Source organism: Panthera leo, chromosome B2 (assembly GCF_018350215.1).
Source record: "Panthera leo isolate Ple1 chromosome B2, P.leo_Ple1_pat1.1, whole genome shotgun sequence".
NCBI lineage: Eukaryota > Metazoa > Chordata > Mammalia > Carnivora > Felidae > Panthera > Panthera leo.
The window spans coordinates 67,358,956-67,374,782 of record NC_056683.1 but is presented as its reverse complement, the minus strand read 5'-3'; the positions used below and the strand labels follow the sequence as shown (position 1 = coordinate 67,374,782).

Here is a 15,827-nt window from a genome sequence, read left to right as displayed (position 1 = left end):
TCACAATTCTGGAGGGTAGGAGTCAAGGTGCTGACCAAGTCAGCTTCTGGTGAGAGCTCTCTTCATGGCTTGCAGATGGTTGCCTTCTTGCTGCATCCTCACATGACCTTTCCTCTGTGGTGTGGAGAGAGCTTCGGTGTATTTTCCTTTTAGAAGGACATTAATCCTACTGGATCATGATCTCATCTAATTTTAGTTACCTCTATAAGGACCCTCTCTTCAAATAGTCATGTTGAAGGTTAGGGCTTCAACATATGAATATTGAGAAACACACCTGAAAGAAAATGAGGGTTATTTCTGGTCCCATGTTCAAAAATTTCAGGAAAGGGCTCTGACTAGTCCAGCATTCATCAAGTGAATCTGAAAAGTATCGTAATTGACCCTATTTGTTTTAGGGCTCACTCCTTGCCAATCAATAGCTTCTGTTTAAGGAAATAATACTCTGAAGAGGTTCTCATGGATTAAACATGTAGTATTCAAAAAATATAGAATTAAGATTTGATACTGTATGCACCTGGTGTGTGCAATTAAGGGTGAGTAGGAGGTAAGCATACTTAAAAGTATATGGTTCTTTTTCTCAAGAGTAACTGAGAGATGAAAAATATCTTGATATGAAATTATGAGATAAGTAAGTTAATTCTAGAAGTGTAGAATATTCTGCTCAAAGTTTTAGTGGCAGGAAAAGAGAAATTCTGAAATGTATGGGATCTGAAATTTATGATATTTTGGTATCCAAGGATCCATTGCAGGATTTCTTGATTTTTTTTTTTTTTAAGGAGGTAAACCTGAGGGCAGAAGGAGATATGACTGGGGACCTTCAGAAGGTTTCAGCAGTAGCATTGAAGATGGACCGGAGTGGAGATAGAATGGCTAATAAGGAGGATATTATTGTAGACTAAGCAAGATTAAAAAATATCGAGGGAAGGGATGTCTGGGTGACTCAGTCAGTTAAGCATCCAACTCTTGGTTTCGGCTCAGGTCATGATCTCACGGTTCGTGAGATTGAGCCCCACATCAGGCTTTGCACCGACAGTGAGGAGACTGCTTAGGATTCTTTCTCTCCCCCTCTCTCTGCCCTTCCCCCTGCTCGTACTCTCTCTCTCAAAATAAATAAACATTGAAAAAATAAAAATATTGAGGAAAGTGAATTGTCATGGGTGTCATTGGGGTGAGAGTAAGTCAAAGGTGGCAGGAGGTGTTAGTAAGGATATTAATAATAACCTAAAGTCTTACGAGTCACGTTTTGTGAGAGAAGCAGAATAAGCACCATGAAGAGAGCAGAAGTAATAGAAGGATGGGTGAATTTGTGAAGAGGGCCAGCGACATTATTCTTAGATTTCTACCTTCAATAATCAGAGGTAAAAAGAAAGCTGATGGTGGAGATAATCTAAGACCAGAAATTATAATTTATAGTTACAGCATGTTCCTTCAAAAATGAGACCCAATGTCTATGCGCTCCAATTTTAAAATATGGGAATAGCAGACCAGAAGAGAGCTGCTCCGGACACAAGAAGTGGCTAGTGCTGGGTTGTACTAGTTATGCTGACCAATTAACCTGGTCACCCAGCTTGGGAGCCCGTGGAGGCCACATTTACATTAGTGTCCAAATGACCAAAATTCCCACCTGTCCACACAGAAACACTGCTGTACTTCAAGGTGTCCTGGTTCATTTCTGTGTCATCAGGCCCTCACAGATGACCAGAAATATGATTTTCCATATTCCTCCCTTTTGCCCTTCTTGTCAGACTACTTCACCAATACCATGAAAATTCAACTCAGCTAGGCACTGCTCTGCCTCAGGTTCTGTCTTCTGTTCCCAAACCTACCCTTCCCTGTTGTCCCAGGGCAGAACTGGTTTGCATGGGAAACGGGTAGCACTTTTCCTTCATGTGTTCATTCGACAAACATTGAAATGCCTACTATGAACCCAGTAAGGTTCTAGTCCCTGGAGTGTATATCCATGGAACAAAATTCCTGCTCTCAGTGAGTTATATTCTGAGCCACACTTCCTCAGTGAGGCCTGGAGGCAGCAATTCTGGTGCAAGACTTACATCAAGTCTTGCAAAGTTTCTGGTGAAGATGACTGCTCCAGCTTTGGGCTCCTGTTAGTGCCTCTCCAATAAAACCTTCACGTGCCACAAAAAGAAATAACCATTTTCAGGCACACGATGTCCCAACCCATACATATTTAGAAAGAAAATGTCAACATTTTTGTTTTGTTGATGGAACAGAAAGTATTCAAAGCTGGAATTCCATTTGCTTCATTGACAACCTTTCACATGATTCTAGAGCCTCAGCTTTGTCTTTGAACAGTCACTTGGTCTATCGTGGGGGTCTCTCCAGGGCAAGTAACAGCCTGCCCCCAAAGAGGACCTAAGCCATCACTTCCTCCAAAACAGAAAACAGCTCCACTCTTGACATGACAGCATTTTTGTTTTTTGATACATGCATCAAGATTTCAATGCTCTTGGGACCATATTTCAGGTCCCAGACTCAAACTCAGGGAACTGTGACCTTCCTCTTCCCCTGAGCAGTCTCCACGAGGAGGCTTCTCTCATTGCAGCTTGGGAACAGGAGTTGGCCCTTCCATGAAGGCAGTGGAAGAGCTCTCCTTTTCCTTTTTATGTCCTTTTTTGAGGGTGCTTTGCTTCTCCCAGTGCACCCTGTGATAAAAATGCCAGGACCCATAGTAGGTGACACATCTATGGTAGAACCGTTTTCCTGGAAGAACAAAAGAAATGAAGGCTTCACTTACAATGGCTCAACTTAAAAGTGATGTTTACAAATCGATTCAGATTCTATAGCCACTTGTTGATTCGATGTTTCCATTTCCCTCCCTGTACTCCCTTGGGAGGAATTGAGAGGCACTGCAAAGGGGCCATGGCACCACTAGGAGGCAGTGTTGGATAGGGAGAAAAAGGAAAACTTCACATTCTTCCTCCTATCACTGTAGACTGAAATAACATTTCAGTAAACCTCAATTTACACTATGAGGCTCTTGCCCGTCAGAAGTCTACTTCTCTGTACTCCGATGGCACTGCCTACATGTACTTCCATGTAACAGCAAGCGTGTCTTACATCCACTATTTTCTCCATTCAATTGCAAGTTCCTTGGAGATGACTGTCTTATGCTTCCTTAGTCTATTATAGAATATTTTTTGAATAGGTGAATATTTTATGAGCACCTCCTGAATACATGCCAGGTTTTAACAGTTGAAAAAAGTTTTATAAAAATAAAATGTTGAAGTTTTGATGTAGAGTAGAAAGTATTAAATAAGGAAGACATAATGAACCCAACATGGGCTATTTAACAAGTCACATAGCCATAGTTATTTCTTTGTGGAGTTTTGCCACCTACTTTAGGTCATTTGATCCTCCTAATAACCCTGGGAGCTGAGCTGGTGGCTCCAGATGTCTATGAGAAGCCACAGCCCTCAGGGATTGACTCAGTCTGGTTTCTGGATGGGGAGGCCAGACTGAAAAACACCCCACTCGTTTCTTCAGACTGTGTTAATTCCTTCTGTTCCTGAGAATTTGTGCATAAAGGAGGTTCCCAGAAGGAAGACACAGTATTTCTGGCTAGTAAGGGCAGGAGGGATAAGTTGATGAATCAGTAGAGATATGAAAAAAAATTAATAGAGATCTGAACATGTTGGTCTTGAACTGTGTAGAGTGGCTCAAAGGATTAGATGTATAATAAGGGCTACAAGTGGAGTAAGGGAGTATGTAGACAGCCTCAGCCAGCTTGGAATGGAGGAAGTTCTTCTGGAAGGCAGAAGGATGAAGTCAGGACAGGCAGGAGTTAGAGGATAAAAAGGTATAAGGAGGGAAGGGTGTCCCAGCTGCCCATATAACCCCTATACAGTTGGCCAATAGTGCTTAACCTTGGGAGTTTGCCCATTTAGATGCTATGAAAGACTTTAATAAATTTCTGTTGAACACCTGGCTTAAGGAAAGACAATTCATAATGACCACATAGCTCAGTATGTGCAACATGCTTTATCTATCATAATATTGAAGCATCACCTGTAATGTCCAAACCAATTTATGGTGCCTTTCCCTGAGTGGTTAATAAATGTTAGGCATTATTATTATTATTATTATTATTATTTATAGTGTTATTCATTGTTATTATTGTTATATCATGACACAGAGGCTTATTCTGACCAATTATTTCATTTAGTTTGAGAGACAGAAACACTGAAACCAATAAAGAGAGTCCAACACTTTTATTTATTTATTTATTTATTTATTTATTTATTACCTATTTGTTTATTTAATTTTAATTCCAGTGTTGTTAACATACAGTGTTATATTCATTTTAGGTGTACCATATAGTGATCCAGTAATGCTATACATTACTCAGTGTTCATCATGACAAGCGTGCCCCTTAATCCCCTTCACCTATTTCACCCATTCCCCCATCCACCTTGCCTCTGGTAAGCATCATTTTGTTTTCTATAGTTAAGAGTTTATTTCTTGGTTTGTCTTTTTTCCCTCTTTTGTTTGTTTTGTTTCTTAAATTCCACATATGAGTGAAATCATATGGTATTTGTCTTTCTCTGACCGATTTATTTCACTTAGCCTCTAGCTCCATCCATGATGAGAGTGCACCCTTTTGACCTCTCGTGGACTTGGTTGGCTCCTGGGGTAACTACACTTTACCTTTTAGCCTGAAATTCAAGCATAGCTGGCATAAGACTGTCCACAGAAACCAAAGGGTGATGCAACATTTCTAGACTTGTTTCAATGGTGAGGACCTTCACATCTGAACAACAGCACTTTGGCTATATTTGCTAGCTCTTTGAACTTACAGGTCCCATCTTCTTAAGCCAAATTTAACACACATTTCCTTCTTATTTTAAGAATTAAAAAAATCTGGGGACAGGAGTAACATCCATGTACTTTAAAAACTTTAATTTGAAATTTTTTATACATAAACAAAATGGGAAGAAAGAGTATACTCAACACTTTTATACCCAATTGTTGTCTTACCACATACACTTCATCTATGTATTTTTTCACCAAACCATTTTAAATTGTAGACTGACTATATGAAGTTTCACTCCAAAATATGTCAGCATATAATCCTATATCACATGGTGCCATTATCACTCCTAATTATTTCCTAGTATACTGGCTATCTTCAATTGCCTCAAGTGACCCCAAAATGTTTTTATATGTTTTTTCAAGTCAGGCTGTTACCAAAGACCATATCTTGTATCTGTTTGTTATGTCCTAATATAATAACACTGTTATTAAGCTAAAACGATGTTCCTCCTCCCCATTTTTCTTTTGTCAATCCGGTCATTTTTTTTTATCAAATATTCTTAACACCCATAAACTTAAACTTCAGTGTAACTACAATGCTTGGGGTTGGAACTGGGGAGCACCCTTTGACAGGGTGGTTAGGAACCTTCTATGAGACACGAATTTCCTTTGTTTTCAGTTTTAATCTTGATGTGAGTTTTATGCTGTCAAAAAAAAAAAAATAGGATCATGACATTTCACAATTTAACTCCCTATATTCATCTCTTCACTTTATACCATGTTTCTGAGGTTTCCATACCCATTTTTTCTTTTGACATTGATTCTCCCAAAATCCTCCAAATATGCTTCTTATTCAGAGTTTGACATCTATTAGGTGGAATGTCAGGAAATCAAAGGGCATCTCACCAGGGCTCCATGCTCAGGTTATGACAAATCAGGATTCTACACCGTGTTTTAAAGTTGGCCTATTAAAGTTATTTTGCAATACGGTTTTTGTAAATAAGAATGCTTTTGGCAATGTTCCTAATTTTAAGAAACTGTTCATAGTGTTTTTGTTTTACTACTGAACAAGGTCAAAAAGTAGTGAACCAGTAGTTCAAGATTGGTGGATAAAATCAACCTTTTTGGCAGAGTTTATAACTCTCCATGAACAGTTCCCTACAACAATTTAACGAATGCAGTTTCTCAAAACAAATATTTATAACCTAAAAGTTACAAGTAGAAGTCCTAAAAACTAGTAAGATAATTTTTTGAAGATTATGGGAAAACTTTTTCCTCCTCATAGTCAGTTACACAGAAACTCAATTTTGTGATGACAAAATACAGAGTAACTGTAAGTTTTACTTATATTTTATGGTAACTGACAAGTATGTATGCTCAGTTCTATTTTATCCAAACAAAGCCAGTTGTAAATCTTGTGGTTTGCATTCTTAAATGTGCTCACCAAAACAGCTTCCTAACACATCCCTCAATGTTTCCTGCTTAAAACAAAACAAAACAAACAAATGAACAAACAAGGTAACTTTAATATAAATTAAGACTGAACCAAAGATATTTGGGGTCTTGAGGAATTTATTTCCACATAATGGAGTCTATGTCCTAGATTGAGCATCACGGAATTTCTTTCCTTTCCTTTTACCAACATGTGTAAATTATATAAGGTTCTTTTCTTCCTAAAATGGTTAAGCTGCCACTGGAAATTTCATTTAATATGTCTTGGTGAAATTGTTTTTGAAGAATACTCATTACTTCAGGCTCTCACTTGAATTTTTTATTCAAGGAAAAGTCGGTCAGCTTGACTGATACTGAGTGGAGAGGCATTCAAGGGAGAAAGCTAAGATTCCAGATGCTCATCTTTTCTGCTCAGGTGGGCAAAGCTATATACAAGCAGTCCACCTTCAGAGGGTTAGGAGGACAGGCAGCCATTTCCTTCCACACTGCCCCGACTGCTTTTTGTTTCTGTGTTTATATCCATTGACTGCTGGTAGGCTTGGGCCTCGCTGGCATAGGAGAGCTTTCCCCACTGCTAGTTGGCTGTCTCTGCATTTTCCTTCTTTGGAAACCAAAAAGCATGAGAGGAAATAAGGACTAAAATTTAACTTGAAACACTGGTTATGAGAGTCTTTGTCTTAGCTATGGATAACCAGAAATCCTGGTTCCTTTTCACAAAGACCTCACTCTCTAAACAGTCCATCCTGCAAAGGGAGGTGTGTGAAATGAAAGTGGGAACTGTCCACAAGGATAGTGATGAGAGATGAGGGCCTAGAGGTGCAGATGGCCATGGAAAGCAGGTTCTGTGGACTCACAGGTAAACTGAGGGTGGTCCAGCTGAATAGATGATGGGAGGGCCAATCTTGAAGGGGTGTGTGGTGGTATTTAAAATATGTCCACCAATTCTTTGAGACTTCTCCTTTCAAGACCACCTCTTGAATCTGGGTGGTCTTGTGGCTGCCTTGACGAATAAATGTGGCCAAAGCGATACTGTGTGACTTCCAAAGCTAGGTTAGAAAAGTCTATGCAGCTTCTGATCGTTCCTCTTGGTACACTTGCATATGGAGCCTCCCCTGCTGTGCAAAATGTCCCCCTAAGGTCACCATATGGGGAGGTCTCCCAGAGAGAAACATGGAGACATGACCAAGGAGCCCCAGCTGTTCTACTCATAGCTGTTTGAGTGACTTCAGCCCAAGTGCCAGCTACGTGTGAAAGCTTCAGGGTGACCCTTGCCCCTGCTGCCTGACTGCAGCTGCACAGAGAGCCAAGTAAGGACTGCTTAGCTGAGTCCACTCAGCCCAAGATCAGTCAGCAAAAGAAATTAATACTATTTTGAAGCCATGTTTTCAGCACTAGATAATTGAAACAAGGCACTAAAACAGAATAATGCTGATAAACTCAAGTTCTCTCAAAGATTCGGGTGAAATGCAAATAAAGTCCACTCCTGCTGGAGTGGATGTTGTTTTTGTAAGAAAATTAGTTAGGAAGCACTTTTCTCTGGCATATGACCATCTCTGTTGTGTATTTGTGTGAAAAGCAATGGAGTAAATTCCACTTCTCTGTACCAGGGATGCCTTAGGGGAGGTTGGGACTACAGGGGAGGAAAAATAATTTCCTTTCACCCTTCTGAGTTCTTGGCTGAGACCCCTGTAATAAACAACATAGAAAGATAGACAAATGTTGATTAGTATGTATACCTCATGTATACATAGAAAATAACTAGGGGAACACGAGTAACTCCCTGAGAAGGCTTAAGATTCAGGCTGAAATACCATTTTAATCAACAAAGAGGAGGAATGTAGGCCTCTTAGGGGAAAGTAAATCATTTTTAGGAAAGACAAATGGACATTTAGAAGAATAGATGGGAGGTATGGTAGTTTGTGACAAAGTCTGTCTGGGTGTGGTGTCCAATTTTACCAATTTTTCATGGTTGTTGAAACTCCTAAGGAGGAAATTTAAAACAATTGAGTTCCTTTTGGACCATGTGTCTTTAGACTGAAAAGGGAGTTCAGAGAAAGCCTCTCCCTGTATTTGCTATTTTTCAAGTGCTTATAACTCAAAACAATCAATGTACCAAAGTAGCATATTTGGGGTGACACGTCCTGGACTTCTACAGTCGTATTTTGAGGTAGCATATTCTGGGCAAAGCTTTCTTCCTTGATAAGAAGAGATTCAGGAGGATAAAGGCTTCCCTTCCAGGCTCTGAGCACACTTGTGAAAGGAGGTGATGACTGGTGTCAACCTGGCAACCAGCAGAGGACAGAAACCAACTTCTGATACCTCAGAGGGGAGACGACAAGCCCTGAGTTCCACCTTCGTTTTGGTACTGAACTCACCAAACTGGAACTGCTAGCTACTGGGCTGCATGTTAGATAAGAATTGTCCTTCACAGTTAAGCCTGTTATGAAGGTATCCTATTATTTGTAGTTCAAAACATGACATATATTTGCCATGATGTGGCTTCCAAGGAATGAGTGATTTAAAAAAAAAATTTTTTTTTAATGCTTATTTATTTTTGAGAGAGAAAGAGTGTGAGCAAGGGAGGGGCAGAGAGAGGGAGACAGAGAATCCAAAGCAGGCTCCAGGCTCTGAGCCTTCAGCACAGAGCCCGATGCGGGGATCAAACTCATGAACGGTGAGATCATGACCTGAGATGAAGTCAGACACTTAACCAACTGAGCCACCCAGACGCCCCATGAATGAGTGATTTTTTTTTAAAAGTTCTAAATTTTAAATCCTTTAGTGTATCTTCCAAGAAGCTTCCTGGTTTCAAAAGTCACAAAGGTAAGCTGAACAGAGGACTCACACTTAGTAAAAACAGGGACTATTTTGCTGGTTTTTTTTTTTTTTTTTTATCCTTCTCAGGATACTAACCCTACCTTAGCAAGTAGAAGTAAATTAAGAAATGAATCTGTGTTTGTCCCTTCAGTTTCTGCAAATGTCCTTGTGCAGAGAATGATTTGGAATCCCAAAGTAAAATATGAAATGCCATGTAAGATAGACACATTTTAGGATTTTGTAATCGAAGGCTGTCAAGGGTTGAAATAAGGTCCTTTCCTGTCTGATTTTAACATTTTAGGATGGCCAGATGTTATGGGCTGAATTACATCTTCCCCAAATGCATATGTTGAAACCCTCCTAGTATCTCCGAATGTGACCTTATTTTGGAAGTAGTGCCTTCAAGAGGTATTAAGTTAAAGTGGGATCATTAGGCTGGGCCCTGATTCAATACGCCTGGTGTCCTTATAAGAGGAGGAGATCATTTTGAGGGAGGCAAACCACAAGAGACTTAAATACAGAGAACAAACTGAGGGTTGCTGGCGGGGTGTTGGGTGGGGGGGATGGGCTAAATGGGTGATGGGCATTAAGGAGGGCACTTGTTGGGATGAGCACAGGGTGTTATGTGTAAGTGATGAATCACTAAATTCTACTCCTGAAATCATTATTACACTATATGTTAACTAACTTGGATTTAAATTAAAAAAAAAAAAAAAAAAAAGAGAGAGATTAGGAGGCAGAGGGAGAAGCCACACCCTGTACTTCTGAAAACAGAAACACCCAGGGAGAAGGCAGCTGTCTGCAGCCAAGGAGAAAGGCCTCAGGGGAAATCAAGCCTGTCGATACTTTGATCTTGGACTTCCAGGCTTTAGGAAAATGAAAAAATAAATTTCTGTTATTTAAACCTCCCAGCCTGTGGTATTTTGTTATGGAAGTCCTAGTAAACGAATGCAGCAGATCTGTGCCATTTGACTTATGGTGACATAGGGTACAGTTTTTTGTTCCTTCCTTTCATTGCTCATAAAGAAAGGGGTGAAAAAAACGCAAATTAAGAGACGTTTGCAAGTAAGTTAAAATACAAAGTTATACCCAGTGCCACTTCTTTGGAAAGGGCATACAATTTTTATTAACAGGTAATCAGTTTCATCCTACCTGCACTGTATGTTGAATAAATGGGTACAGAATGGTTTAAAGGTGGCATTAAATGGCCAGGCTGCCAAATTTGCTCACAGGTCTCAATCTAACCTCAGAAAGAATGAGGGACTTGGAGCCACTTCTTGTGATGATGAGGTGTTTGTGAATTTGAAGACAGGGGATAAAATTTGACTTCTTGATTTTAGACTGTGGATAGCTATGAGACGAAGATGTTAGAAACATTGTTCATAATTTGGACTTATTAGTGGATAAGGAAACACTTGAAAGATTTTATTTTTGATCAGAGTTCCCAAGAGATGAATTAGTCTCCTAAAGAGTATGATCCAAGATCTGTTGGATTGACTCCTTTTCATAAAGTTGTTTGGAAGCAAATTTGTTTCCTTTGTATAATAATTCATGTGATTCGTCTTTTGGGCTAATTATAAATTCAGTTCTCAAAACAGTTTGTCCCTAAGTAAACTGCAGTGTTGTTTTCTACTTAATTTTCTAAAACAAGAAAATCTAATGGAAATGTCCTCTCTCGTATTTATTTATTATTACACTGCAGTTAACAAAAATATGTAATTATTACTCTTTTTCCCCGATGTCATTTTGATGCTATGGAAATTACCCAGGATGCTTTCTAATAAAATAAAAATAATAGGTCAACAATCTTATCTGAGTTTTCTCAGGTCTGTCTTGCAAAATTAGCCATCAGGAAATATCTTATCTATCAAAATATAACATTAGTATATATGACAAAATGGTATTTCTTGGACTGTGGTTCACAGCAAAAGATACACAGAAAGCTGAAAATTTTTAGTATTTTCTTGCCAAGTTTTCAGTGACATTCTTAGAAATAAGAGCCTGAATTATAAAAAGAAAACAATATGCAAATTTGCAAAGACTATCAATGGCTACAAAACAAAAACTGAAAAAGGCAACTGTAAATTTTGTTCAATTTTGTTACCAAGAATATAGTTAGCTCATTAGAAAATGTGCCTGTTTATAATAAGCTAATAATCAATAATTAAAAATAAGCATATATATGTGGAACTTCTTATTTGGGAGGTTTTGGTACTATCATCTACAGAACAGAAATTCTGATCTTCATAAATGAGGAAAGAATTCACATAAAAAGTTGCAGTTAATAGAGGTAGAAACACCTAGGCATATTTGACAAGCCACCAGTCATGGAAACTTTAAGTCCTAAAGAGATGGAATTGAATACAATAAAAAGTATTTTTAAATGGAGACACAATTCTGCAAAAGACTTTTTTTTCTCATTTTATAAATATATTATTAAGTGCTATTTGCTTTTGTATAGCACTAATCTACCAAATTCATCGCCTTATTTTAGTGAGGCACCAAGACTATAAATGAGCACCCTTACTTGGGTAAGGGGTGGGAGACGGTGGCAGAGATTAGACTGGACTATCTCTTTTGTAACTATAAGATTCTTTGGCTTCACGACACAGAGACCATCACCATAACAGCCAGTATTTATCTAGCACTTACTCTACGTTAGGCACTGTCCTTAGTGCTTTGTAAAGGAACCTGTGAGGCTCCAGGGTCATGAATGGAATGAATACAGAATGAAAAAACAAACAGCTCCAAATCAAAGGAAAATTTTGGCAATGAAGTTCTAGAGTTTGTATTTTAACAAGAAACTGCATTATCTCTATGGTCCCAGTATTCTGAGGGATAAGGGAAATCTCCTCTTTGATTCAGAGATTCCTGCTTATCCTACACTACCCATTCTTCCTTTTCTAGCAGCTGGCACATGACTGCTTGGAATAAAGACTATGTGTTCTTTCCTACCTTCCAGTTAGGTGAGGCCATGCAACTCAGTTTTGGCCAGGAGAACAGAAATAGAAGTATTGTGAGATAACATGCAGGAACCTGCTTTATGAGACTAGGTATATGTTTTAGGGATCATCAGATTGTACTGTTTTTGTTGCGTCTTTGGGAAGGGACTTTTGTACTATGAAGTTAATACATCAGGTAAACGATTTTATATGTCTCACAATGATACAGCACGACAACTAGCCATATTTTTGTGTGCTTACCTTTTTTTTAAAGATGAAAATGTGGGGTGCCTGGGTACCCCAGCTGGTTAAGTGACCAACTCTTGGTTTTGGCTCAGGTTCATGGGTTTGAGCCCCACATCGGGCTCTGCACTGACAGCACACAGCCAGCTTGGGATTCTCTCTCTTTCTCCCTCTCTCTCTCTCTCTGCTCTTTCCCACTTCTGTCTCTCACTCTCTCTCTCTCTCTCTCTCTCTCTCTCTCTCAAAAATAAATAAATAAACATTAAAAAAATAAAGGTGAAAATGTAGGGCGAAGAAAGTTGAAGCCAAACTATTATATTAGTGAATTGAAGTAGATAGGACATATAGGAGGAAAGTAGTAAAAATTAGAAATGGAACAGATCAATAAAGTCTGTGTTGATTCTTGAGCCATTGAAGAATTAATAGGCCACTATGCTAAAGCAAGGAGTGCTTGTTCTTAACATGTAGCAGTCTTGTTTATCTTATGAACTTGGTTTTCTGGATTCTCAAGATCATCTACCATTTCCTGGGGAAATAACAGTTCACATTTTAATATGTCTCACTGCCATGGAATTTACTTTCTGACAAGTCTAATTTTTCTCCTATTCATTCATTGCCTTATTCCTTTTGGCAATTTTCAAGACTAGAGCTGATCCATGAGAACTTTATCTCTCTCTCTTTCCCTCTATTTTTGTACTTTATACTTCCTTAGTTAAGGATGTCCTTCTGTTATCTGGCTCACTAACCCCTACGGCAGCTTGACTCAAACTCAAGCATCATCTCTCTTTAGGGAGTCCATCATTTCTAGAAACCTGGTCTAGGTACCCCAGGGTGTGCTCCAGCCCTGCTGTGTGTATCTCTACTAATGCACTTATCACTCAATGTTGTGGTTTTGTTTGCTCCTGTCTCTTCTCCACTGGACTATAAGCTCCTTAAAGTCACAGACTGTCTTTCATCTCTATATTCTTAGATCCCAGCAAAGTGCCTGTCTTATAGCAAATATGCAATAAGTTCTTCCTTAAACATTTTTTTCTCACATCTGAGATTCAAAATATCTCAAACATATTTTTCTTTAATAAACTTTTTAGGGGCGCCTTAGTGGCTCAGTCGATTGGGCGGCCGACTTCGGCTCAGGTCATGATCTCACGGTCCGTGAGTTCGAGCCCCACGTCGGGCTCTGTGCTGACAGCTCAGGGCCTGGAGCCTGTTTCAGATTCTGTGTCTCCCTCTCTCTGACCCTCCCCCATTCATGCTCTGTCTCTCTCTGTCTCAAAAATGAATAAATGTTAAAAAAAAATTTATAAACTTTTTAAAAGATTTTTAAATGTTTTTTTTTATTTATATTTGAGAGAGAGAGAGAGCACCAGCAGGGGAAGGACAGAGAGAGGCGGGACAGAAAATCTGAAGTGGGCTATTTATGCGCTGACAGCAGCAAGCCCAATGCAGGGCTTGAACTCACAAACTTGAGAGATCGTGCCCTGAGCCAAAGTCCGATGCTCAACTGAGCCACCCAGGCACCCGTCATATACTTTTAAAGTTAAATTTATTGAGGAGTAATTCACATGCAATACAATTAACATTTTAAAATTGTACAGATCAATGAACTTTGCCAAATGTATACAGTCTTGTAAGCACACCACGATTATGATGTGGAACGTTTCCATCACCCTTGAAAGTTCTGTTTGCTCCTCTGCAGTCATTCCCTTACCCCATGTCCAGCCACTGGAAACCACTGCTCTGATTTTTGTCTCCACAGTTTTGTTAGTGCTATGCTGCCAATACAAATGGAATCTTATGCATCATGTGCAGGCATACCTCATTTTATTACAGATCGAAGGTTTGTGGCAGTTCGGCATCTAACAAGTCTATCGGCATCGCTTTTCCATAGCATTTGTTCACTTCCTGACCCTGTGTCACATTTTGGTAATTCCTGCAATATTTCGAACTTTATCATTATTATTATATTTGTTACGTGGTCAAAGATCTTTGGTATTACTATCGTATTTGTTTTGGGGTGCCACAAATTGTGCCTGTATAAGACAGTGAGCCTACTTGACAAATTGTGTGTTCTCACTGCTCCACTGACCCCCTGTCTCTACCTCTCTGTGGGCCTCCTATTCCCTGAGACACAATATTGAAATTAGGCCACTTAATAACCATATAATGGCCTTGAAGTTTTCAAATGAAGAGTCATTTGATGTGGCAATTTTCACTCTTGCCTTATTTTAAGAAATTGCCCCAGCTGCCCCCACCTTCGGGAAGCACCACCTTGGTCACTCAGTGCCCACCAACACTGAGGCAAGACTTTCTATCAGTGAAAAGATTATGACTCGCTGAAAGCTCAGATGATCGTTAACATTTTTTAGCAACAGAGGATTTTTAAATTAGGGCATGTACATTGTTTTTTTAATATATAATGCCATTACATACTTATTAGACTACAGTGTAGTGTAAAGGTAATTTTTATGCATGTTGGAAAGCCAAAAACTTCATTTGACTCACTTTATTATGATATTCACTTTATTGTGGTCGTCTGGAACCAAACCCACAATATCTCCAAGATTTGTTTACACTTCTTTGAGTTTGACTCTTTTCACTGAACATGATGTGTTTGAGATCTGCCCATGTTGCATACATCAGCAGATTATTCCTTTTCGTGTCTAAGCAGTACCCATCTCATGCACGGTCTAAATAAGTTTACCCACTTGGTGGAAGTTATGGTTGTTTCCAGTTTTTAACTCTTGGGGAGAATGCTGCTAAAACGATTCACATGTAGATCTTTATGTGGACACAGATTTTCATTTCTCTTGGGAAAGTACGTGTGATTGAGATTTCTGGGCTGTATGGTAAGCGTGTGTTTAATCTTATAATAAAATACTAACCATTTGCAAAGCAATGATGCCAATATATACTGCTACCAGCAGCATACGTGGTTTTCAGTTCATCAGTGCTTTTACAACGAATATAATAAGTACGCTAGATTTCTAGTTTTATAGTTGTCACATATTGCTAAGTTACTTAAAAAATATGTAAAAGTAAATGGATAGAGGTGCTGAGATCTGGGGGTTTTTTTGGTTGCCAGAGTAGAAAGATATTGAATAAGGCCCATTCCTCCCAAATAATTCCTCCACTGTTTTAGTTAGCGATACTTGAAATTCCTTCCTTGCAGTGTCATTGTCCCCCCAATACTTTGTTAGAACTCAAAGTCCTCAGGAAGCTGATCTGATAGGATCACTTCACCAAAATTTGTCAGGACCAGTTTCCAAAGCCCTGGCTCTGAGTGGGGTGGGAGAGCCATGCCGAGTATGGAGAATCTGAGTCTAGGGATGAGCGAAGGCTGGGAAGAGCAGAGTTCCAAGATGAGGGAGCCAGACAGCAAATGGCCAACAACCAGGCTGAAAGGAGACCGGAGCAAGACATCCGTTTTATTTCTCTGCCAGCTATGGCAGCAGATTGGGGTTTGAGGACCAGCCGAGCCGCTTTCTAGTCAAGTGGCTGTAAGCAAATCCTGTAACCTTTGATTTAAATACCAGATTTTTTTTTTTTTTCTCTTCCATCTGAGATGCTGCGGAAATACGAGTAACTCCATCTACTTCAATTGCT

At 39.2% G+C, this 15,827-nt stretch overlaps 1 pseudogene; it reads right to left on the bottom strand.

The window, feature by feature from the left end:
• LOC122220705 overlaps window positions 1-14,099 on the bottom strand; it is an 18,614-nt pseudogene extending 4,515 nt beyond the window's left edge.
• Between the last annotated feature and the right edge of the window lie 1,728 nt (window positions 14,100-15,827).